Below are 25,752 nucleotides of genomic sequence, written 5' to 3' on the forward strand. Positions count from 1 at the left end.
TCCCTCACAACATTGTTTAGAAATGGCCTATGCCCGTGCTTGTCTCCCAACACCATCCCAGACTCAAGGGCTGCAAATGTCTTGCTCAAGAATTTATCTCTAGCTCCATGCCCTGGGCTCCTACAAAAGAAATGTGTGTTGGGAACAGCAACAACCCAGGGGGTGGCATGGGTGTGCCTCTATTCCCTTCCTATGGTGGGGAGTTTGAAGCAGAGCTGGAATATCTTCCCTGACTATGCTGTGCAACCTCTCAGTTCTTATAGGGCTATCTGGGCCTCAGCAGGCTGCACTATTACATGGCTCTGCTCTCCTCAGAAAAACAAAGATGCTGGGAGGCAGGAACCTGGTTGTCCCTCCCTCAAGCAGTTTCAGCTCTAGCTGGCAAAGCTGTGCCTGGCTCAGAGAATGATTGGGGACTTTGTGAGGCAGAAAGTCAGTGTGGCTATTGGGTTCCAGAATGCAGCATTCAGAACTAGGCATACCTGTGTTTGAATCCTCGCAGGATCACTTCCCAGCTGAGTGCTCTCAGCAAGTTACTGAACTCTCCTGGCCTCAGTTTTCTCATCTGAAAAATGGTAACTGACTTCCGAGGGTTGCCCTGGGGACTAGGAATTAAAATCTGCGATCTTCCAGTGATAAGATAAATAAGGACTAGGGATGTAATGTACAGCCTGATGACTATAGTTACACTGCTGTGTGCTATATATGAAAGTTAAGAGAGTAGATACTGAGAACTCTCATCACAAGGAAAATAACATTTTGTATTTACAGGAGATAACGGATATTTACTAAGCTTATTGTAGTTATTTCATGACCTATGTAAGTCAAGTCATTTTGCTGTACATCTTAAACTTATGCAGTCCTGGATGTCAGTTACATCTAAATAAAACTTGAAAAAATCTCTTGAGCATTTAGTTTAGAATAGGATATGGTACATAATGAGTGTAATAAAAATACTTGTTCAATAAAAATCTAAGCAGGAAAAGTAGGGTACATGATCAGTCCCTGTGAGAGAAGCAAATGGTAGGAACAAATGAATGGGAGCTGTGTGATGATAAAAAGAAAAAAAAAAAGATTTGCTGAGACTAAAGAACCTGGCTTAGGGCTGGAGGATGGAGAGGGTCTGCTTTAATGGCAGGAAACAGTAGCAGCTAACACTCATGCAGCTTCGACTCAAAGCCAGACACTAGTACGTTTTTACCATGCATTTGCTTACTCAGGACTCACATTCCCAGTGAGGAAACAGGTGTTCAGGTATCACCTGAAGACTCAGCTGGTAAGTAGCAGAACTGACATTTGGACCCAGATAGTATAGGCTCTGAAGCCCATTTTCTAATAATTAACCTATAGCAGGAATGCAGCCTTTTGCCTTTCACAGCACTGTTTTAGTTGACTGTCAGGTACTTGTTACTGTACTGGAAGACCAACTCCCATTCATAAGTGCCTTCTATGAAGCACATAGCATCTGCTGTGCTCCCATACCCACCTAGACTGATTAGCACTGCAAACTTCAACTTGCATCATTTTGTATCTCCTGCATTTGCCTCTTCATTCCCTAGTACTCATTCATTCAACATTTTTGAGTGCTGTGTGCTAAGTACATGTATCAGATGCTGTTGCTATATCAATAAACTAGACAGACATTTCTAGCCTCATATAGCTTAGAGTGAGGTGGGCAAGGGAAAGATACTACTCAAATAATCAAATGTCCCATCTTAGAATCTAAGTAGGAAAGTGTTAGGCACTGAGTCTTGTCCAGCAAAGATTCTCAATACTTAATAAATGTCAGTGCATTGTTTGGTATGGGGTAACAATAATGGAAGTATTTACTCCCAGGTCTTTATATCATCAGGAAAAAAAAATGTATTAGGGACACCTGGGTGGCTCAGTTGGTTAAGTGTCTGACTCTTGATTTCAGCTCAGATCATGATCTCAGGGTCTTAGGACTGAGCCCCACATTGGGTTCCACACTCAGCACAGAGTCTGCTTGGGATTTCTCTCTCTCCCTCTCCCTCTGCCTCTCCCCACCACCCCCCAATAAAATCTTAAAAAAATATGTACTGAGTATATGCTATCTGCCAGGCATTCCAATGGAGAACTAGGGATGAGACAAGGAGTATATATATAGCCATTGTCCTCATAGAGTATACAGTCTAATAGGAAGGCTGACGTGTAATTTAAAGCCTAATCACACAATTACAGAGGTTTGTGCAAAGGGCTGGATAGAAAATGCTTTCCACGTTAAAATAATATGGCATAGATTTTATTTTTTTCACTGTATATCTAGAAGAATCCTGGCACATAGTAGGTATTCAGTAACTAGTCACTGAATGAATAAATGACATGATATTTACCCTAGGTTTTGAAGGGTAGATAGAAGTTTGTCAGGAAATTTGCCTGGAACTGATGTAATGACCAAGATGTAAGGGATTCCATCAGAGCTGAAAGATGGAAGAATCTGTGAACAAGGATCTATGAAGATGGTCCTGGGCTGAGTGGCATTGTAAGACCTATTCCATTTTGAACCCTCTCTTGACTCAAGTCTATCATGAAGTCAGTCTTCATGCATTGGTCTCAGTTTTGATTGTAAAGTTCCATCAGAGACGGAGCCAGGAGATCACATTCTTTCAGGCTGTTTTAGCTGAAAAAGAAGTTGTTATATTTCACTTCCTCATTTTACCCATAAAGGGGCTGAGGCTCAAGACTTGTTCAAGGTCTTGGGCTGGTTAGTGACAGGGCCAGGACAGGAAGCAGGGTTTTAACTCCAGGCCTGTGTTCTTTCCATTCTGTGAGGGCTTTCCAAGCCTTTTAAATTTATTATTTTTATTTTAAGCAACAGAACCTTTTTTTTTTTTTTTAACTAAGTAAAAGCTTACATGGATAAATGCAGAACTGCCCTGGATAAAGCCACATGGAGGGCCAGTGGTGGACCCGTAATCTCCATCACGGACCAGTTCTCCCCTTTCTACCAGCACACTCCTTCTTTGATAGAGAGAGACAGTTAACATTCTCCCTGTCTTCTGAGGATGAATGCTGTCTTGATGCCCTAACTCCGTTCCCTCTTACAAAAAGATCTTTTCTCCTAAGTCTCACTTCAGAACCAGTGTACTGTAGGTAATACAAGTTAAGCTCTCAATATAGCACCTGGCACACAGTAAGTGTTCAAAACATGTTCATTGTTATAATTTTTATTGTGGATTTGGCTCGGTTCATGCAAATGAGAGAGTGGAGAAGGGATCTGCTGCTCATGGGCCACCAGCTATGAAGTGGGTGCAGGACGAGACACTTACCATACCTATCTTGGTTGATCTTCTGAAAGAGGTCAGTACTACTGTCTGTGTTTCACAGTGGAGGATACTGCAATTCAGACAGGTCCACTACTTGCCTGTGGTCACCCATGTAGTAAGGAGTAGGCTAGGAGACAAGTCCAGGTTTCTTTTTTTTTTTTTTAATTTTTATTTATTTATGATAGTCACAGAGAGAGAGAGAGAGAGAGGCAGAGACACAGGCAGAGGGAGAAGCAGGCTCCATGCACCGGGAGCCCGATGTGGGATTCGATCCCGGGTCTCCAGGATCGCGCCCTGGGCCAAAGGCAGGCGCTAAACTGCTGCGCCACCCAGGGATCCCCAAGTCCAGGTTTCTTAACAGCCTAAAACCCTCTGCAAAACACACACAGAGACTTACACACACACACACACATACACACACACACACACACAGTGAATTCAGCATTCTTTGTCAGGCAAACTGCTATTTATTGTTTCATTCAGCCCTGATAGCAGTACCATTCCTCCATCAAATGAATATTGAGCACCTATTATGTGCTAGGCACTCTAGTAAGCCCTGCGCCAAGCATAGGCAGGATAGATGGGAACAGACAGCACATGAGTAATCACAGGTGTTACTTATTATTACCAAAGGAAGAAAAAGAATGATTTCAGTCTGTGTTATTACTCTCCATTATACAGATGATGAAACTGAGACTCAGTTAAAGACCTGCTCAAAATCACAGGGCAAATGATAATAATTGAAATTCATCATGTGTGTTAACTACATGCCTTCATGCATTTTTCATGAACTCACTTAAATTCTCTTAACAACTCTATGAAGTACTGTTTCTCTCTTCATTTTCCAAAGGAACCTGAGTCATAGAGCATGAAAGTAACTTGCCTAAGACTGCAGGGCTTGGAAATGGTTGAGTGGGGATTTGAACCCCAGCAGTCTGGCTGCAGAGCCTACATTCTCAACCCTTTAAATCCAGATCTGATGGCCCCCACTGCTGCTGTTTCTGCAGGAGGAGGGAGCTAGAAGCAGGTTCAGAGTCCCTGCTCTTTTGGGCATCCTGGACCTCTCTCTGAGTGTCACTGTGTAATTGTCATATCTGAGAGAACCCTGCTCCTGGAAAGCAAGGATGCCCTTCCTGGGCAGTGACAGCTCCAAAACAGCATCCTGCAGCACAGCTTGATCCATGAAGCACCTCCTTGAATAAGTGGTGCTCCCCAAGGGTGGACTTCAGATCGCAGGTGTTCAGAGGGAGATTCATGCTTCAGGAATCTGAGACCTCAGCGGAAAAGAAATCAATGTCTGTGCCACCAGTGTACCTTTAGCTCACATGGGCAGGTGCCACGCCTACGCACTCACATTCCTCAGGGGCACAGGTGCTCAGCAGTTGAGTAGTCAGCTTGGCTGAAGTGGGGTCAGAGCAGCTCCTTCACAGCCTGCCTGGCCCAAGGGGCGTAGAGTTTGGAGGCCCAAAGAGAGCCAGAGAGCGTTCTCTGAGATAGAAGTGTGTTAAACAGGACCCTCAGTAAGGGGATAGGCCCCTTCCAGGGGACTGGGATGGGGGTCGCAGTACAGGCTCCCAAACATCACCAGAGATTATATGATTTCTGAGTTACCACACGGTGATAACCTCACACACTTAAAAAAAAAAAAAACTGTTTTAGAAAAGTTAGAGAGTATATTTCCTCTTGCCACATCCCATGTGAGCCTCGCAATATATCCACGGTCTTTCATCTGTGAAATGAGAATTATGCTCATTATGTAATACAGTGAGGATTAAAAGGAGACCAGGTTTGGAAAGAATTTCACATAGTATTTGCCCTTTCCTCACAAAATTGTTCAAATTCATGACAATGCTTTAAAATTCATGACAGATACTGTTAAAGGATGTTAGAAAGTAATATCTTTTGCTGTTTTACATTGTCACAATTAATATCAAATCCTGAAGCTATCCCCAAATGCCTTGATTCTTTTGTTAACACATAATAATGGTTTTGTCATCCACCAGTTTATCTAGGTCTTCCTTGAAGGCTGAGTTACGTTTTTAGCCTCCTCTCTCTCAGAATAATGAGGTGCTAAGTTTACCTTAGAATGGAAGAAGTAAAGGGGTCTCCCTTTTTTCAGTTGTGGATGTTCAATCTTTAAAGTTTCAGTGTCATATTTGTATATGCATGTGTTTCTCAATTTCCCAACCAGATGCTCAAACCCCAAGGATCTGACCCACGTTTAATTCTTAGCTATGATTAGCATTTATTGAGCCTTCTATGTGCCAGGCACCATTCTGGTTGCCTTACATGAATTCATTGAATCCTCCTGCCAACGCTATTAAAGAATCCTGTTAGGATCTCTACTCTACTAGCAAGGAAACTGATACACATAGAGACTAAGTAAGTGGGTGGTGGAACTAGGCTCCCAAGCCAGAAGATCTGGGCCCAGAATCGCTACTCTTTGATGATAATTCTACTGTCTTCTTGAAGCTGCTCACTCAGAACCCCACATTAAGAGGCACTGGGAAATTTTGTGGGTTTCATTTAAGACTATTCCCTTCCCCTGTCTTACTCTGATTGTATAGCTGAGGAAATGAGGCTCAGAGATGTGAGCTAATTGGGTGGGTCAGGAATGCTTTTATTGCATGTAAGTGAAAACCTGGCGTGTACCAGTGTAGGCAATAAAGACATTGCTTTTTCTCACATAATAAGGGTCTAAATGGAGGTTCATGCTCCTTCGCCACATGTGTATGTATAATTGTGAATCTATGAAGTGTCCACATTGGGTGCAGTGAGAGATTTTGCTGTCAAGGATCTAGATTTTGCTTCTTGTTTTTATATACTGCCATCTTTAGCATGTTGGCTTTTTATTCTCATGTTGAACACCTCAGTGTCTCTGTTAGTCTGAGTTCTCCAGAGAAACAGAACCAATAGAAGCAATATATAAATATGTGTAATATACGTCACATATACATTATGTACTAATATGTATAGATTACAAGGAATTAATTCAAGTGATTATGGAGTTCAAGGCGTCCAAGATCTGTAGTCATAAAGCTAAAGAGCCAGGAGAGCTAATGATGTAGTTCCAATCAGTATCCAAAGGCTTGAGAAGCAGGAGAGCTGATGGTAAAAATTCCAGTTCAAGTCCAAAGGCAAAAGGAGGTTGTTGTCCCAGCTCAAAGTCAGGCAGAGAGAAAGCATTGTGTCTTACTCAACTTTTCTTCTATTCAGGCCTTCAACAGATTGGATGAAGCCCATTCACATTGGGAAGGGCAATCTGCTTTACTTAGTTTATAGATTGAAAAATTAATCTCATCCAGAAACACCTTCACAGACATAACCCCCAAAATACTGTTTAACCAGATGTCTGGGCATCCCCCGTGGCCCAGTCAAATTGACACATTAAAGTAACTGTCACAACTTGTCCCAACTCAGCTGCCATAGTTGGAGGAATCGTGTCAATGTTTGGGTCAGGAAGAAGAGGTCCCAGGTGGCTCTTTTTCTCTCATGCCAATTCTGTTTAAGGGAAATAGAAACTTCCCTAGAAGTCCTTCCCAGATTTCCTCTTTTGCCTCATTGGTTAGAATTGGGTCACACAACTAGAGCTATATATAAGGGAGGTTGGGAAAATTGAGTATCTGACTTTTCAGCCTCAACAATAGAAGGCCAAAAGAGAAGGATGAGTTTCTGAGTTTGCCATCCACTAGCATTTATCATGGTGACCTGTGTAAGGGCACAGGTCCATAATAGAAATTTGAAGTAGGATCCTGGACCATTTACTCTTTTTATAATATGTAAAGGAGAATAACATTTTATTCTCTAGACTATAATTTTACGTCTAAAACCCTCATTCCACAATTCTTTCAATTTCTGTTTTTCACCAGACCCTCGCTCCCAGCCTATAAATGTTTGTTACAAGGTGAAACTTTCAGAGGATAAAATACACACAAACAGGCCAGTGGCAGGGGCCCAGGATCTAATCCTCCTCTAGAAGAAGACTGTCCAGTTGAACAAACACTGAGTGCCTACTATCTGACTGTCACAGTAATAGGCTGTGATAATGCTGTAAAAAGGAAGATACTGCCTATGCTCTGGATGTGTTCCCAACTGGTAGAAAACCAAGTTGCAAAACAAATGTGGGCCGTTGGGGGGCTGAGGGCCATGAGAGAGAAGTGTATGAGATACAGTAGAGCACAGCAGAGAGAGGCCTGTTCCCCTGCAGGGCTCAAGGAAGGCTTTCATTACCAAGAAGGTGATATTTGAGCCGAGTCTGAAAGGATGAGTAGATATTTGTCAAGCAGACTGGACAGAAAAGGCCATTCCAGGCCAAGGGAGCATCATATGCAGTGTGGTGTGAACCTGTCAGGTTTCCCTGACTCTGGAGTGAACATGCTCCTTCCCCACACGTGTATGTATAATTGTGAAGCTATAAAGTGTTGACACCAGCATTCTCTCCCCACAGTGTCTTAATTTCCAGTCTCCTGCACTTAAGCACCCAACCAACCAAAATTTTAAGTCTCTACTTAAAGGTGGACTCCTCCAGGAAACTGTTTCTGACTGTTGTAGGCCTCCCTTCTCTATGCTCCTGTATTATCTCTGCCATTTCTTTATCATTTTAGCAGTCTCTGTATAAATGTGAGCACCTTCCAGTGCTCCATGACCTCCCTGACAGCAGAGTCTGTGCCTTGTTCATCTCTACATCCCAGTGCCTGGTGTTATGCCTATAAGCCAATAAGTAGCTGAGGAATGAAGAGAATGGGCAAGCCCTGGAGGTGGGCATAGCAGACGTGCTATTCCTACATACAAATGAGAGAGCTGAGGTTCAGAGCATTAGGCCTGTGGTCTCACCGGTGGTAAGTGACCCAGTGGGACTGGAACCCAGGTCAGCTGATCCAGTTTTGTTCTGTTTTCACCATGCTGCCTCCAGAAGGAAGTGGGGCCCATTTTTCATTTTGTAAAGACCAGGAATAGATTCCAGTTTATCAGAATTCCTAGCCATTTCCCAGTATCCCAAACAGTGACACCTTCTCCCATATTTCTCTCTAAATTCCCACTTCTCCTATTCTCTAAACTTCTCTCCTTTCCCCCCCCCCCCTTTTTTTAAGATTTTATTTATTTATTCATGAGAGACAGAAAAGAGAGAGGAAGAGACACAGGTAGAGGGAGAAGCAGGCTCCATGCAGGGAGCCTGACGTGGGACTCAATCCTGGGTCTCCAGGATCATGCCGTGGGCCGAAGGCGGTGCTAAACCACTGACCCACCAGGCTGCCCTCCTCTCCTTTTCCCTTAACCTCACCTCTCTGAATTCTGGTTACGCAGCCACCCCTCCATCCCCAACTCCACTTCATAAGTGGGCAGCTCTTCCCAAACGGTCTCCAGTCTGTAACAGGCTGGCATTCCTGAAGCATCTGGATAATCTGAGGGCAAAGAACTGTTCATCATCTTCCTGACCAAGATCTGCATTTCCACTTTCTGAAACTTTCTGATCAGAAGGATGGATAATGGGAGATGGGGCAGGAGATGATTCTGAGGGCCCTAAGTGGCTGTGATGAACAAGCCACATTTAGGATTCTCAGGAATTGCTAGACCACTTATTTTTTTTTTCATTCCTTCCAGATTTATTGAGATATAGTTGACAGATGGTATTGTGCAAGTGTAAGGTATACAGTGATTATTTGATATATGTGTATGAAATGATCAAGACAGTAAGGTCAGTTAACACCTCTATCACCTTACATAGTTACTGTGTGTGTGTGTGTGTGTGTGTGTGTGTGTGCGCGCGTGTGTGTGTGTTGAGAACACTTAAGATCTACTCTCTCCACAACTTTCAAGTATACAGTACAATATTGTCCATGGCATCCCCAGAACTAAATTGTTTCATCCTTCTACCCACTATTGCATAAGAGCAGGGACCACATCTACCCTGTTCAACTCCTCAGCTCCCAGCACAGTACCTGGCACATAATAGGTGTACAGCAAAGCTTTGTTGAATAAGAAAATAGTTTTTATTCTTAGCTAAAAATTAGTCTTCAAGCAATGCCCGATCTTCATGTAATACCTTTTATATAGACTTAGACTTTACTTCCAATTGTATTATCTCCTCTGATCTTCACAGTATTTCTGAGGTAGTTATTAGAGTCCCTACTTTGCATGGAAGAAAAGTGATGAGTCTCAGAGAGCTTAGTTAACTTGCCCAGAATCATGCTAATGCAAGGAAATGCAGCTTGATGCTTGATAAGGAGGTAAGTATTGAGCATCTGCTGCTTGTCTGAGTCTGCATGGCCCTGAGAACGGTCCCCTATATCAGGCATTATCATCCTAATGGTATGATTTTTAGAGATAAGCCAACTAAGGCACAGAGACTAAGCAACTTGCTTAAAGCAGGAATGGCTGAGCCAGGATAGGAACCCAAGCAGGATAGCAAAACCATCCATTTCTATTATATTCTTTGCAAGGAAATCTGCATATAAAGGATGACATGTTTTAGTGGATGCTAGAGACTTTGCAGGGAACACCTGCAGAGAAGAGGGGTGAGAAAAAAACCTGAGCAAGTAAAGAAGTGGCAGGATTCTGAAGCCAAGGGAGATACTAGAAAAATCCACTGGAATTCAGTGCTGGCAACAGAATATACTGTAGGAATTTTTAAGCAGAAAGGAACTTACTATAAGGATTTAGGTATCTAGACCACCATTGAAAGGACTAGAGAAGTGGGCTCCAAGCTGGGCCTCCGGGAAGCTTCTGGAGTACCACAGAAATGACCCACCAGATGTTTCAATTCAAGAGCATTTTGACGTCACTGGGATTCAGAAAGCCAGAATCTGGAAACTTCTGCCGTCTCAATGGCCTCTCAGCACCCAAGAAGCTGGAGCAGGGCCCCAGAGAAACCACATTTATGCCCCCAGAAACTCATCTGCCAGCAGGGAACAGAGGGGGCAGGGAGATGATTACCACCTCACTTCTGCTCTCCGAAGTTCAGCAATTGTTCCAGTCAGCCAAATCTGATTTATATTCAGAATCTTGGCCACAATAGAGTCGAAAATTATGTTCCCAACATTTCATCCTCTGCAGAACAAGAAGACACACTAGCAGGAGGGTAGATTACAAGTTGTGTGAGCATCCATCCCAGGAGGCACAGAGAATCTTTGATACATCTCATACCAATGGGACAGTAAGAGCCAGGAAAGCTAGAATGCCTCCTGGCTTGCTACCAGGTAGCAAGTAACCTCAACTCCATAGCTCCCTGGGGAAAAAAAAAGCCTAGTCAAAGAAATGACAGATTTGGAGAAACTACTGCAAACTATGACAAAGGATTATTACCCTCATATTTAAATAGTCCTTATAACTTAATAAAGATGAATATCCCAATTTAAAAATAAATAGGTATAAACCTAATTAATTAAAAAGATTGGCCTGTGAACAAATAGGTAAAAAGATGCTAAATCTCAATAATTATCAAAGAAAACATAAAGGAAATGAGGAGACATTTTTTCAGATTCAAAAAGATTAAAAGAATTGATTTCATGCTGCTGAGAGAGTAGAGGAAACTGGCTTTCCAATTAACTGTTCATATATAAATGAGATTCTCCAATGGACAGGATAAATTTAAATGTTCTTTGATCCTGTAAGTTCCCTACTAAAGACTTTGGTAAGGACAAAGTTAGAAAGCCCAAACAGAGTAGTAGAGGCATTCTTTCCAGGACTGTTTTTGTAATAGCTTTTAAAAATTTAAATGGGTACCACATATACTATATTGCCAACAAAAAGGTTTAGATGTTTACATTTTGTTGTGCAAAGATCTCTATGAAATAGTGCAAAAAAGAGATTGGGAGATGGCATGTTTGTATAATTCCATCTTATTTAGAAATATGTGCACTTATATGTATGTTTACATATTAAAAATATGGTGGGGGCAGCCCCGGTGGCGCAGCGGTTTAGCGCCGCCTGCAGCCTGGGGTGTGATCCTGGAGACCCGGGATCGAGTCCCACATCGGGTTCCCTGCATGGAGCCTGCTTCTCTCCCCGCCTGTGTCTCTGCCTCTCTCTTCGCTCTCTCTGAATGAATGAATAAATAAATCTTTAAAAAAAAATATGGTGGGAAATACTTTGGAATATCAATATTGTCTCTGAATCTTGAGAGTATTCTTTTACTCTGTTTCTTATATGTTGCTGTGCTGTTTTTTTCTTTAATCACATCTTATTTATTAATAGATAAATCCCTTTAAAACTTTTTTTCCCCCTTTGAGAGAAAATTTGGGCCTTGTAAAGCTTATTGGGCACAGTCACTGCCTTTACCCTTCTCCAGATACTTTAGAAAACCAACCTTCTAAGGCCCCTTGAAGTAAGGGTGTTTAGATTTGTGACATGGAGCTTGGGGCCATGGGATTAATTAGAGTTGGTGCAGGAGGAGCACTGAGGGAGGGAGATGTGCTAATTTTAGCATCTCTGATAGTTGTTCAGGATTCCTGTAATGTCCCCTCACACATGCTTAGCTCTGTCCTGCAGCCCCCTCCCCAGTGATTGCAGGGCTAACACAGGCAGCAATAGACTTTAGATTGTAACAAAATGATCAAAATCTCTGCTGCTTTATTTTTTTTAATTTTTTTTTATTTATGATAGTTACAGAGAGAGAGAGAGAGAGAGGCAGAGACATAGGCAGAGGGAGAAGCAGGCTCCATGCACCGGGAGCCCGATGTGGGATTCGATCCCGGGTCTCCAGGATCGCGCCCTGGGCCAAAGGCAGGCGCCAAACCGCTGCGCCACCCAGGGATCCCTCTGCTGCTTTAAATAGAGGTGTGTGACACCTTTGGGTGGCAGGTCTGGCAGAGCTGGGGCCCTTAGCACTCACCCTACTTTGAGGCTCTGCAGTGAAGCCCCTGGAATGCCAGCCTTCCCTTCATTTCCAATATCTCTAAGACAGAACTCCCCACCATCCCTGTGCTGGGCAGTACCTCCTTTGCATGAAGTCATCCAGCTCAAATCCTCTGGCATTCCTGCTCCACCCCCACTGTTACTTAACTTCTTTCACTCTTTTTCCTCTTCCCCTTCCTCAGGATAAGGATTTAGAATATATTATTAAAAGTACTCTTTGTTGGGGTGCCTGGGTGGCTCAGTTGGTTAAGTGTGTCACTCTTGATTTCGGTTCAGGTCTTGATCTCAGGGTCATGAGTTCAAGCCCTGCATTGGGCTCCATGCTAGGTATGGAGGCTACTTAAAAAAAAAAGAAGCATACTTTGTGGGCCCTTTATAGAATCATAGAACTTTATCTCTTAAGTGACCTTAAAAATAGTATAAGGCATAATAGATTTCTTTTATTTGGTGTCTATTAAATGCCAATCACATTATATATGTATTGCTTTAAGATATCGGGATGGCAATATCTTAAGATTTAAACAGCTACTGACAAAAGAAGATATATAAAAAATGGCCAATAAGCCCATGCGATGACTCCAAACATCCTTAATTACCAGGAAAATGCAGGTAAAAACTATAATGAGATATCGAATTAAAAAGACTAACAATGCAAACTATTGGCAAGGATGTGGAGCAACTAGAACTCTCATATACAACTATTAGTGTGACATGGTACTGCCTCTACAAAACAGTTTGACAGTTTCTTATAAAGTTAACTATATGTTTCACTATAATCCATCCATTCTTCTACTGGATTTTTCTCCTAAGAGAAATGAAACATGTCTACTGAATGACTCATACAAGAATTTTCCTAGCAACTGTATTTATAATCACCCCAAACTGGAAACAACCCAAATGTCTATCAACTGGTGGATAAACAAAATATGATACATTCACATGATGGAATGCTTCTCAGTGACAAAAAGGAACAAACCATTGAGAGATATGTATTAGTTTTCTGTGCTGAGTAACAAATCCCTGCACGTATATTGACTTAAGATAACACATATTTATCACCTCACTGTTTCTGAGGGTCAGAAGTCTGGGCACAGTTTAGCCATATCTTCTGTATGACTGCAATCAAGATGTCATCCAGGGTTTGGATCTTATCTGGAGGCTTGACTGGCAATGGAACCACTTCCAAGTTAATGCAAGTTTTTGGAAGAGTTCTTTTCCTTGTGGCTTTAAAACCAAGGCTTTTTGCTGGTAATCAGCTGAGGCCACCCTCAGATTCTGGAGGCTGCCCACAGTTTCTTGTCACATGGCCCTTTTCATAAACTCTTGTATGATATGGCAGCTTGCTCCTTCAAAGCAAAGGGAAAAGAGAGTGAGTCTACTGGCAAGACAGAGACTTATATAATATAATGTGATCATGAGAGTAATATCTCATCACCTTTGCGATATTCTAGGAAAAAGTCACAGGTCCTGCCTATATTTAGAGGAGGGGATCATATAAATGTATGAACACAGGAAGCAGTAGTCATGTTGGCTACCTTCCAGCCCATCCTCCATAATACACAACACAGAATCTCAAAAATATTACATTGAGCATAAGAAGCTAGACACAAAGGAGTGTGTAATTTATAATTCTACATTTATGAATTCTAGAACAGGCCAAAGTAATCTATAGTCACTGAGAGATCAGTGTTTGCCTAGGGAACAAGGGAATGGAGGGGATTGACTATAGAGGTCACAAGGCAAGTTTTCAGATAATACAAAGTACTTATCTTGACTAGTGTGATGGTTAGATGAGCATATACATTTGTCAAAACTCATCAAACTATATGTTTTAAATAGGTACATTTTAGTTTATGCAAATCATACCATATGAATGGCCATATGAATTCCATATTTTTTATCAGCATTAATCTGTGAGGAAACTGAGGTGCAAAACTTTTGCATAGTCACACAGCTGGTGAAACTGGAATTCTAAGCCAGATCTAACTGCAAAATCCATTCCCTTTTCCTCTATCCATAACATCTTATTTTCCTGCAAGCCACCACTTTCACAAAGGAAAAAAGTAGAGGCCCAGAAGGATAAAGAAACATATCCTAGGCCTCGCATAGAGAGTCAAGAGAGTCTCAAGTTTGTGTTTTCTGATTCAGAGTCAAGAGTTCTTTGTACTGCTAGGTCTCCATTTGTCCTGCCAGACTCCATTAAAGTCTTGTAGCAGATTTTAAGAGTTATTAATACATTTTTAAGTTTATTCATATGTGTCATTATAAATACACTTAACAATATTTTTCTCTTAAAACATATAATGCTCTGAGCCAATTCTTTGAAAGAACAGCATATGGTCATCCATGAAAATAAAGGTTTCAGAAGGTATGCTGTATGCTGTTGGTTGCTTACCTTCTTTCTTTCCTACCAAATCCTGAGTCTATTCAGATGTTTGGTGGCCATATGCTTCAAGGAAACATAGGTCCCTCTCTGATGCCAGGGCATGAATCTTGGTTCCTTTCAGCCAGTTGTGGTCATTTTGTTCCCACTGAGAGATGTGTTTAGGTAAGAGCCTGAGATGCAGTTCTGACCAATGAGGCCTGAGAGGCATGTGCTGGGGGATTCTGGGAAGTCTACCAGGCTTCTTAAAAGTGACAGAAGAAGGGGGCCCTTTCTTGCAGGCATGAGGGTATGACCCAGGGATCTTGAGGCTCATTGATAACATGAACGGACAGTAGGAGGACAAAAGCTCATCCTTGAGAGTAAGAGTCAGAAGGATATAAAGGATGATGTTGAGCCCCTCATGTACTCACCCCTGTGACTCCCTCATCTCAGTGATGTAAATAATATGCTTTTTTAAAAAGGTTTTTTTAAGTTTATTCATGAGAGACACACACACACATGCAGAGAGAGAGAGAGGGAGGCAGAGACACAGCCAGAGGGAGAAGCAGGCTCCATGAAGGGAGCCTGATGTGGGACTCGATCCCGGGACTCCAGGATCACACCCTGGGCCTGAGTGCTCAGGTGCTCAACTGCTGAGCCACACAGGTGTCCCATAATACGCTTTCTTTATTGACTTAGTTATCACTGTTAATTTGTAGCCCAAATCATCTTGCATACAGAAGATATAAGCAAATACTGTCAAATATCTTTTTTTGCACCCAACTCTATGGCACATAAGATTATTATAAATACTTGTTGGCACTACATTACTTTCCAAATTGTACGGCAAGCAATTGATGTTGTATATGCCAGGATTCGTTTCATTCTCAGAAGTGTTTGTAGATAGCTACTGATTAGAAACAACCTAACTGTCCAACTGAGATTGGGTAAATAAATTAGTAAAAAGCCATATAATGAGATACAATTGGAATAAAGATAAAGGAGTATCTCCATTTGTACTGATATGAAAAGATTTCCAAGATGTGCTGCTATGTAAAAAAATAAGAGAACACTATACAGAAGTCTTTGAAGTCCATGGTCATGGAAAAGCATCTGAAACTCATTGCCAGGACTGTGGTGGTACAGGCAAGGAACTTGGAAGGTGGACACAAAATCCTAAACAGAATTTTCACAAGGGGTGGGGCCACTGAGGATATTAAGTGATAATGGTATTGGAAGAAGCCTGTTGCTGTCAACAGCAGGAAATCTGTGGAACCCACTGATGGAGCTACAACATGGAAACAGCTAGTGAGATCTGGCTCTTGAGGGAAAGCATTAAGGATCAGGTGGGCATATAACAGGGCTGATGTATGTGATCTAATATACATGAATTCCCTACGTTTAAGATATTAAAGAACTTTTTAAAAAAGTCATATTCATAGAAACTCTGGAGTCACAAATAAATGCTACCTACCTGTCAGCATCAATATTTAGCTAACGTAACATTAATCAAGAGCTCTCTATGTGCCAGGTGCCAGCCTCAATTCTATCTGGATTGGCTTATTTGATCTTGTAGTAACACATGAGATGCATGTTATTGTTGCCATTCTATTTTTTACAGCTGGGTAAACTGAGGCATCAAAGTGTTAACTACTGTTCTAGGATCATATAGTTGTTAAGTGGTAGAAGCAGGAATTGAGCCCCAAGTCCACACTCAGAACACTCCACTAGTCAACCTCTACGGTTATTAGAAAGATTAAATGAGCTCATGTGTGCTTAACCAGTGTTTGCCTTAGCCAGTGATTCTCAAAGAGTAGTCTATGCACCAGCAGTGTTAAAAATTTGTTAGAAATATCTTTAAATTCTTAGATACATTGGCCAGGTTCAGCCAGACTTGGTTTTATGTGATCACTGCACACTGACATGTCTCTTGGATGGCATTGAGCATGTGAAGTCCCACCCAGCAGGGGAAGGGATAAACCCATGCCCTTGCCAAACCTTGGGAAACTACCTAAGTATTGTATATATAGTTACTACCTTGCATTCTTGTTTAACAGCCATTTATTGACAAGCACTCTGGACTAGGCAGGAAATTACCCTCTGGTCAATCAGTTGTATCTGATGTGGTCTTAGGAAGTACTAAGACCCGACAATTCCCAGTCTGGGTGTGTGATCTGTGCACGCCAAAACCAGCTGAATAATTCATCTGCTCAATTTAGCTGCTCTATGGGACAAAGATCTCAAACTCCTTCCTTCCTCAGTGTCTGTTATATCATAGATGCAAGTGCATTGAATGAAGATGCCATCAGAGTTCACCTGGGTGGTAGTTGTCTTTTTTGCAAAGAACACCTAACAGAAGTTCTCAGCCTTGGCTGTCCATTATAATCACTTGGAGGGCTTCTAAAAATCCCCAGCCTCAAGCCAATCACAAGAGAATATCTGAAGGTGGGGGAGGAGAGGGAAGGAAAAGGTGTGAATAGTTTTGAGAACTCCCCAGGTGATTCCAATATGCTGCCAAGATTGAGGACCCCTAAGCTAGAAGGAAGAAGGCAAATTGCAGAGGATTGGCTTTGGCAACAGCCAAACCAGCAAAGTCACAGTTTGAGATGCAATGGGTAAAGCCCAGATGGCTTCCTCGAAAGCTGCTTCATCCCTCTACATCTTTGATGGGCATGTGAGCTGAGCTGGAAGCAGCCAAGATCCTGTCTTTAGAAGTTCCTGTGCATAGTGAAAGGTGCAGCTGGAAGCATTTATGCTGGAAACCCTGACTGGGTGATAGTCCTAAAAATTATTGCCATATGTCTCCAGCAGGGAGGGCAGGGCCCATGTTTGTTCCCTCCACCCTCCACAGCCTTGCCTCCATCAGCTGCTCAGTCTTCACCCATGGCGGCCCCTGGAGTGGCTCCATTTAGTTTAACAATTTTATGGAGCATCTATATTTCTTGCAATAGGCCAGGCCCTGGAAATACAGATATAAATCCAACATCACCCCGTCCCTGGTGGAGTTCACAGCCCAGAAGGAGAAATGGGAAATAAATCTACAACTAAGATGTGGTATGATAAGGGCCATGAGAATAGTACAGAGAAGAGAGATCTTAGAGGAGGGGGTGAGGAAGGGGCTTTGAGGAGGCTCCAGAAGCTTTTGAGAAGTGGTAACAATGCTGAGGGTTTTTTCTTTTTCTTCTGAAATGTTCATATATATTTTTTAAAGTTTGGAAGAATTTTAAACACGTATAGTTGAACACATCAATTTTAAAAATAAAAAAATAAAAAAAATTTTAAAAATATTAACATTACGCCATGCTTACTTCAGAGCCTTTAAAAAAAATTCTAAACTATTTCAAGCATAGAAAAAGTACAGAGAACTATAACAAACACCCATATACTGAGGTAGTTGAGCTCCCATTCTGGAGCCAGGCTACCTGCCTGCCGTGTGACATTAGTGAAGTTACTTAACTTCTCTATGCCTCTGTCTTATTTAAAAAAAAAAAAAAAAAAAAAAAAAAAAAAAACCACCACCCACCTCAAAAGGTAATTGTCAGGATTAATTAAAGTAAATCTTTTAAAAGACGGAAGGTCCTCACACACACTATGTGCTTAATAAACACGCTTATCTGTGTATTAATGACTCTGCTTGTTGAATCTTAACATTCTGCTCCATTTGTTTTTGATATTTTTTATAAATAGAAGTTTCCTATTACACATTTTTAAAGAAGCCTCTGCATACCTCTCCTGTTCTGACTGCTAAGATAGAATAAAGTTAGCCAGAGGTCCCTGTGGGAAAGTCTACCACAAGGCCCAGGGCAGGGCAGGGCAGAGCAGACCTGGACTTCTGAGGAAACCCTCTGGTCTGGCCAGAGAGGAGGATGACCTCTGGGCAGGGGAGGAGACTAGAGAGATGGCCAGGGCACATCAGGGAAGCCCCCCAAGAGCTCAGACACTGTCCACGAAGCCCATGTCGGGGCCATTTCCCTTTGCAGACCTCATATCCAACTGTCCCTTGCCAGGAAATCCTCAGGGTGTCTTTTAATGGACTCCCTGCAAAACATCAACAAAACAATGAAAAATAAACCTCACCCACACTTGCTCCTCAATCTGGAAAGTTCCACCATGTATGAGCTAGCTTTGAGGAAAGTGGGAAGACCCACTGGGGCAGCAGGATGGGAGCTTAGCCTCCCTGAAGTTATTGCCACCTGAGTGCCCCAGAGGCAGGAAATGAGTGATTTAAGGCTGTAGCCCAGCCCAGAATGTTTAGCTTCCCTGGGCCCCATGACGCTTGCACTGAGCAATTACCTTGGGGAAGGAGTCTTCCTTGGAACTGTGTACCCGCCAGGTGGATACTCATGCTGAGTGAGCTGATAAGAGGGCCCCCTGACTTGTTCGATAGTTAACCTGACAGAAGCACATCTGTGGCTTGTCAGGCATGGATATTTTGGGGAAGCCTTGGGTACAAGCACACACTACCACCCAGCCTGGGTTGAAAATGTGTTCTGTCACCTCCCAGCAGTACCATCATCTTTTATCTCAAAATGGGCTGTCCCCCCATCTTCCCCTCCCCTCCACTGCTTCAGCATCCGTTCCAGCCGCTGCGGAACAGCTGCTCTGAGGTCCGTCTCTCATCAGCTGCCTTATCTCCCTGATGAATAATGTTCCCCTTCCCTGAGCAGCAGCCTGGCAGGAGGCCCGCCCTGAGTGGAACAGGCTGCTGACAGCCCTTGGAGCCCAGGCAGCTGTTGGAGAGCGGGATGGCCCCCTGGCCCCTGCCTGGGGTGAGGGCTGACCCCCACCCCCACTTCACAGAGACCTGCCACCCTGAGGGCACCCCCCACCAGCCCTAGCAAGCGTCAGCTCACAGACTGTCCCCAGTTGCTAGGGCACATGGGGCCTTCAGGGGTGGGGACTGAGGGAGATGCGATTTGTACCTGATAGCACAAACCTCTCTGTACTGCATGTTTAATCACTCCAGGGCTCAGTTTTCCACATCTGCAGAATGGGCTAATTGTCGTGGTGTATAGCTGGCTGTGGTTCTCTGCTCCGATCCCCTTTGCCAGCCAGTGCACCCATCCCCCAGCACTGTGAGTGCCATAGTAACAGTTGTTCCTCTAGCTTCTTCAGAGCCTTTGGCTGATGGGCTGATGGCAACCGCATCCCTGAGATAACCCAAAGGCTAACTCCCTCTGCTACCCTTCCCCTTTCTGTCAGGGGAGTTGGTAACTGAATGATCCTGGAGAGGTGGAAACCCAGGCCTCTGCCCTCAAGGTGGGACAACTTCTGAGCCAGCCCCACAGATGGGGCCGAGACTGGGCTTTACTCACAACTACACCCCTTCCTGTCCTGTTTCCCTCACCCCCTTACAGCTCTGCCTCAAGGGCACACCCTCCCTCCATGAATCATAGCTTTTTAGAAGCTTGTTTTGGGCTTGGGTTCTAGGGGACCCAGCCCTGGATAAGTACCTACTTCACAGGGGCTTTATGTGAGGATTCAAGACGATAAGACTTGAAAAGCCCCTTGTAGGAGCCTGGCACTTGGCAAGTAGCTGATCTCGATTCTTGTCAACTACTGCGGCATGACAGAAGGTCATAAGGGAACTCGGACAGACAACAGAGGTAGGTGTTGAAAGCCTTGATTCCAAGTCTGGATTGGAGGCTGTCATCCCAGGAAAGGACCCTCGGAGGTCATTCAGCCCACCTTTTTTTGTTCTGATGAGGAAACTGAGGCCCAGAGAGAAGCAGCAGTCTCTGAGACTCATGGCAAGTCAGGGGCAGAGCTGGACTGGATGATGTCTTGCTTTTTTCCCCTCACTCTGCCATTTGGCATCTTCAGGCCCTCTTTTTCCTGCCAGTTTTTGAAATGTTTGTTGACTTTAGATAGTCTAGGACCCTGAGAAGTAAAGCCAGAGCACACTTCTTTTCCGTGTAGATCTCTTTAGCACCTACTGTGGACTAGATACCTTCTAGACACTCAGGGAAGGATTCACAAACATATATACCAACCCCTGGTTGTTGCAGAGAGCTTCACCATTTTCATTGTGTGTGTGTGTGTGTGTGTTGATTAGTGAACTCTAGCTTTCCCAAGAAGTGAACAATACCAGCCCATTCTACAGGGGAGATATTAAGAGCAAGCTTTTAAAGACCATTCAGAACAGATGGGTGGGCAAGGAGATTCTTGACTCACTGTGTTTCCATATTAAGCACTTAGAAATATTCTTAATTTCCATAGTGCTCTCTCTGAATGGTCCTTTGATACCTCTTTCATCTCCCCCAAGTCTGTATGGAGTTGCAAACATGAGACAGATCATGGCTGATCTGGGATCTCCCAGATCTGGGAGACAGCTGTGGCCCCACGTGGTTGGAGTATAGAGTGTATCCTGGGGGATGGCCACAGTGGGACTTGAGAAGTAGACCAAATCCATGCCAGATGCAAAACTTTGTGTACCATTCTACTTCAGTCTGCAAACAATGAGCAACATCTAAAACCCACTGTCCAGAACAGTGACACGCTCAGATGTGGGTCCTACAAAGATCTCTCTGGGCACTGTGAAGAGGAGAGTTCTGTCCTCAGTAGAGGACACCTTTGAACAGGTGAAAGGTGAAGTAGGAGGCCACAACTTGTGAGCTGTCAGGAGATATCATGTGGATAATTTCCACATGACCAAGACATGAAGGTGATGGGAATGGAGGATAAGGAGAAATCACTAAGGAAGTGGGATCTGAGTTGAGGGAGTCTTCAAGGGGCAGCTTCCCAAGCATGAGGAATGGTACAGACAGCGCAATGTGAGTAGATAGAAGATGAATATGGAGGGAAGCAGAGCCAGGGGGCCAGGCAGAGGACGTGCAGCTAAGAGGAGACCCAGGCCACTTTCTGGGGAACACTGGATGCCTGGTGAAGAAGTAGGCACTCCCACCTGTAGGCAATAGAGGCTGTTGGAGGGTTTTGAGCAGCAGAGTAACATGAAGAAAGTAGGGTTTGAAGACCAGTCCAGGAGTGGGATACCAAAGAGGTTGGTAGTGGGAGAGTTACTTTCCTAAGTAAGAAGATCACGTGACCTGTCCAGACCAGTTGGGATTGCCTACCCAATGTAGTCCAGCATTTTTAAAATGGAGAGATTTCATGTGAAAGATCTCACATAAAAGGCAGGTTTCCGGCTTCAGGTGAAAAACAGAGGATTTGGTGAGACCAGAGCAAGTATTTCCACGTGGCTGCTGCTGTCTGCTGGAGTCAGGTGGCCATGGTCCCCTTTAGGTGTAGCTTTGGGTTTCATGAGCATTTTCCCATAGAAATCCTGCTTTATTTTTGGTGCCAGTCTGCATGGTGATTTTTAAAACTTCTTTTGAATGAGTCATCAATATTTAAGTTTTTTAGAATTTCATATAAATATCCAGATTTGGGCCTTAACACAGTCATTAGGGCCACCTGGGACCTCATTCATACATGGCCATAAACACTAGAGCTTATGCAATTCTCCCATTCACCAGCCCCCTCCTTCCCCTTGCTCTCTACAGAGGCCTATGTTAGCTGCCATTTATCAAAGAAGTTTTTATGCTTGCCTACAGAAAAATGAAATGTTTCTTGTACTCAAGTCATTATCAAAAGTGGGAAAATGAAAGATGGAGTAAGGTGTATGCCAAAAAGGCCAGAGAGTGTGTTGTGGAAATTAAGAATATTTCTCTGTGTTTACTATGGAAGAGGATATGTGTAGAAGGATACCACCGAAGACGCTACTAGAAAAGGCTAGCCAGCCCTGAGGTCACCTGCTTGGGCCCTGGTATTTAGTTTGGGAGTCCCTGGGGTAGAGGCAGGGAAATTGAGTAACACTCAGCAGTCAGGATTCTGAGCCAGGCCCTGTGCTACACAGAGGAATAAGGTAAAGGATTGTGACCCCAGGGAATGGGATCTGGGGATCTATTGAGGTATCCTGGGAATGAGACAATGGGAGGGACATGAGAGTAACGGGGTACCCTTCTGGAGGGGACAATCAGCAACATTGGTGGGTCCTTACACAGTTGGTGTCAGAAAGAATTGCAGATGACTTCAGGGTGACAGATCCTGGGCTCTTGGGAGCATGGTGGGTAAGAGAAGTCAAGAGATCCACTTTGAGGGAGGCTGATAACTTGGGACCTGGGTGCAGGGAGTTTGAAGTGCTGAGTATTCAGGTGGGTGGACAGTGCTGGTTGCATGGTGGTTATGCATGTTGGCTTTGAATCACTCGAGTCTCTTGTGGACGTTGTTCTTGCTTTGCTTAATCTCTCCATGCCTTAGTTTCTTGAAAATACTTTCCTCCATGCAGGATCATGATGAGGATCAAATACAGCATAATTAAAAGCTTAAAGATGATTCCTGGCACAGGGGAAGTGCTCTGTAAATCTGAGTCATTTTCACCCTTGCCTGTGAGTACAGGGTGGCCAATGTGCTGAACAGAGATGATTCCATAAGCAGAGAACCAACGTGGAAGCTTGGACAAGAGCCACAGGAAGGGAGAAAATGATGAAGTAAGGAGCCAGGAAGAAGCAGCTGGGAAACAATGGGAGAGGGTGTCTTTGAGGCAGGGACGAAAGATTTGGGAGGGGAGGACAAAGATCATGCTACAGAGGCCATGGAGGAGCTTTACAGCAAGAATTCACCACTGGGGGAAATTTACCCCCCAGAAGACTCTTGACAATGTCTCCAGACATTTTTAGTTGTCACAACTGACCTTGGGAGTGCTATTTGCATCTAGTGGTTGGAGGCCAGTTATATTCCTGACACCCTACAATGCACAGGACATCACCCCCCCACCCCCCCCAAAAAAAAGGATTATCCAGTTCTCAATATCAATAATGCAGAGACTGGGAAACCCTTCTCTAGAGAGCCAGGAGGTTCTCAGATTTGACTCATGGTTACATCACACGATGTGTGATTGTGGCGAGTTTCTTAACTATTCTCTGCCTCAGGTTTCCTTGTCTGGAAAATGAGGATAACACCTGCCTCCTGGGACTGCTGTCAGACTTCAGTGAATTAAGATATAGAGAGGGCTTGGAATGGAGGCTTATGGTACATTAGTCGTCATTAGAAATCAGAGGAAGTACTGAGGGGGGGCACTTGGCGGGATGAACACTGGGTACTATGCTATATGTTGGCAAATTGAACTCCAATAAATAAAATTTTAAAAGAAGAAGTCAGGGAAAGTGAGGGCATAGCAGAGGCCATGGCATCTCAGTTTGACATTTTAGAGTGACCTCAATGTGGTTTCATAGAGGTAGAGAGGAGGCTGATCCAGATGCAGAGGGTTGTGGAGATGGGTTCATGGGAATTGGGGCTGGCAGGCTTAGACTGCCCTGTCCAGCAGTTGTAGGAATGGAAGAGAAGAGGCTAATTAGATGACTGCCAGGCCAAGTGAAAGGGCTTGCTTCACATTGATTTCTGTATTGATGCCAACCTAAAGTTTTGGCTGATGTCCAAACCGTATTGTAATTGACCCTTGAACATGTGGATGTTAGAGGTGCTGATCTCTTGCACAGTCAGAAATCTGTGTATAACTTCCAACTCCTTAAAAACTTAAGTACTAATATCTTACTGTTGACCAGATGCCTTACCAATAATGTATACAGTTAACACTTGTTTTGTATGTTATGTGTATCCTATACTATATCCTTATCATAGAGTAAGCTAGAGGAAAGAAAATATTATTAAGGAAATCATAAGGAAATACATTTGCCTTATTGTACTATATTCATTTAAAAGATCTGCATATAAGTGGACCTGAGCAGTTCAAACTTATAGTGTTCAAGGGTTAACTTGGTCAATGGAAATTTTCAAAACGAAAGACATCACCTGTAACCTTACCACCTTAACACATTAGGAAGTTTCCATCTCCTCTTCCAGAACCAGCATTTTTACTGTGTGCCCTTTTCTATTGTTTTATGTCACATGAAATTGTCCCATAAGCATTTTCCATGATGTTCCATCATTGTTATATTTATCATTTTTTTTCCAAAATGAAGATAACCTCATTGTTTTTTCCTGGCTGTTAAAATGCTCTGTTCCCCCCTCCTTTTAATGCAGATAGTACCAAAACGTCTGAAGAAGAATATAACTCCCATTTTCTACCCCACCCTTCAGAGATAACCAGGCTAGCATTTTGGTAAATATCCTTCCAAACTAATCTCCATGCATTTATTGATGTGTTGACTTGTTAATTCTTTCATGTAAATATGAACATTCCTTAACCGTCATTTCATTTTCAGCCTTAAGGCAGAAGTTTCTAATTGTTGGGGTTGGGGTTGTTGTCTTGGCAAGTGGGGAGGTGGCTGTGGATGGGCACACCCAAGAGCAGAGAAAGTCAGGAAGCTCAGAAAGTGGCTAGGAGGAGGAAATGCTGACTAGGTGTGTGGTATACCTGTGTCCTGAGGCTGCTGTGTCCATGCACCACAGTCTGGATGTCTCAAGCAAGACAGATGTCATCTGGCACAGTCCTGGGGGCTGCAAGTCTGTAACTAAAGTGTCGGGAGGGCCACACTCCCTTCTCAGGGATGCAGGTGAGGGTCCCTCCTTGCTTCTTCCGAGCTTCTCATGGTTGCCAGCAGTTCCTGGCACTCCTTAGGGGTGTAGATGTATCATGCCAGTCTTTGATTCCTTTGTCACATGGCATTCTGCTCTTCCTGTGTGTGTCTGTGCCCCAGTTTCCCTCTTCTTCTAAAGACACCAGTCCTGGGATGAGGGCCCAGCCTACTCCAGTGTGACTTCATCTTGACTGGATTAAATCTGCAAAGACCTAATTTCCAAATCAGGTCACATTCATCAGTAACAGGGAATAGGACTTTTGTACCCCAGTGTACCTTTTTGGGGGACACAGTGTAACTCATAACATGTAGGATCCCTGGAGTGATGGAGGAGGAGAACGGAGCAGGGACAGAGCAGTGAGGACTCCTCTGAAATGAAAGGGAAGGAAGAGACGGAGAGACAGAGATTCTTGAGGCTGAGAAGGGAGATGAGGAAGCCTCCTTCCTCCAGCAACTCATGTCTGTATTTTATTAACCTCCTAGTGGTTCACAAAGGGGGCCCTGGGATTCATCAGAGAGCAGTGGCCATCCATACGTCCCACAGGGCTCCTTCCCCACCATCATCATACTGTGCAGCTGGCAGCTGCTGTGCGGGCCCCACAGGCCTCGCTGCAGCATCCTGTTGTCTGCTCCTTGCCAGACTCTTGGTTGGCTGCCACCTAATTTCTTTTCAGCCTGGACTAATTTCTTGCAGTCCTCAGGCTGGCGG

At 43.6% G+C, this 25,752-nt stretch overlaps 1 protein-coding gene and 1 long non-coding RNA gene across 5 annotated transcripts in view; one reads left to right on the forward strand and one right to left on the reverse strand.

The window, feature by feature from the left end:
* The window catches only part of LOC102154205, a 31,783-nt gene extending 18,021 nt beyond the window's left edge, over positions 1-13,762 (reverse strand). Inside the window, exons 1-3 of one of the 2 annotated variants that reach the window (XR_005365660.1) lie at positions 13,576-13,762; positions 13,200-13,486; positions 2,355-2,441 (exon numbers count right to left, since the gene is read on the reverse strand). This is a non-coding gene — a long non-coding RNA (uncharacterized LOC102154205). Of the gene's footprint in view, positions 1-2,354; positions 2,642-13,199; positions 13,487-13,575 lie in introns of both variants that reach the window. The other variant, XR_005365659.1, reaches the window with a different exon arrangement.
* SYN3 (synapsin III) overlaps positions 1-25,752 on the forward strand; it is a 453,900-nt gene that overhangs the window by 111,463 nt on the left and 316,685 nt on the right. The gene's annotated exons all lie outside the window — the stretch shown is intronic.

Source organism: Canis lupus, chromosome 10, assembly GCF_011100685.1.
Source record: "Canis lupus familiaris isolate Mischka breed German Shepherd chromosome 10, alternate assembly UU_Cfam_GSD_1.0, whole genome shotgun sequence".
Taxonomy (NCBI): domain Eukaryota; kingdom Metazoa; phylum Chordata; class Mammalia; order Carnivora; family Canidae; genus Canis; species Canis lupus.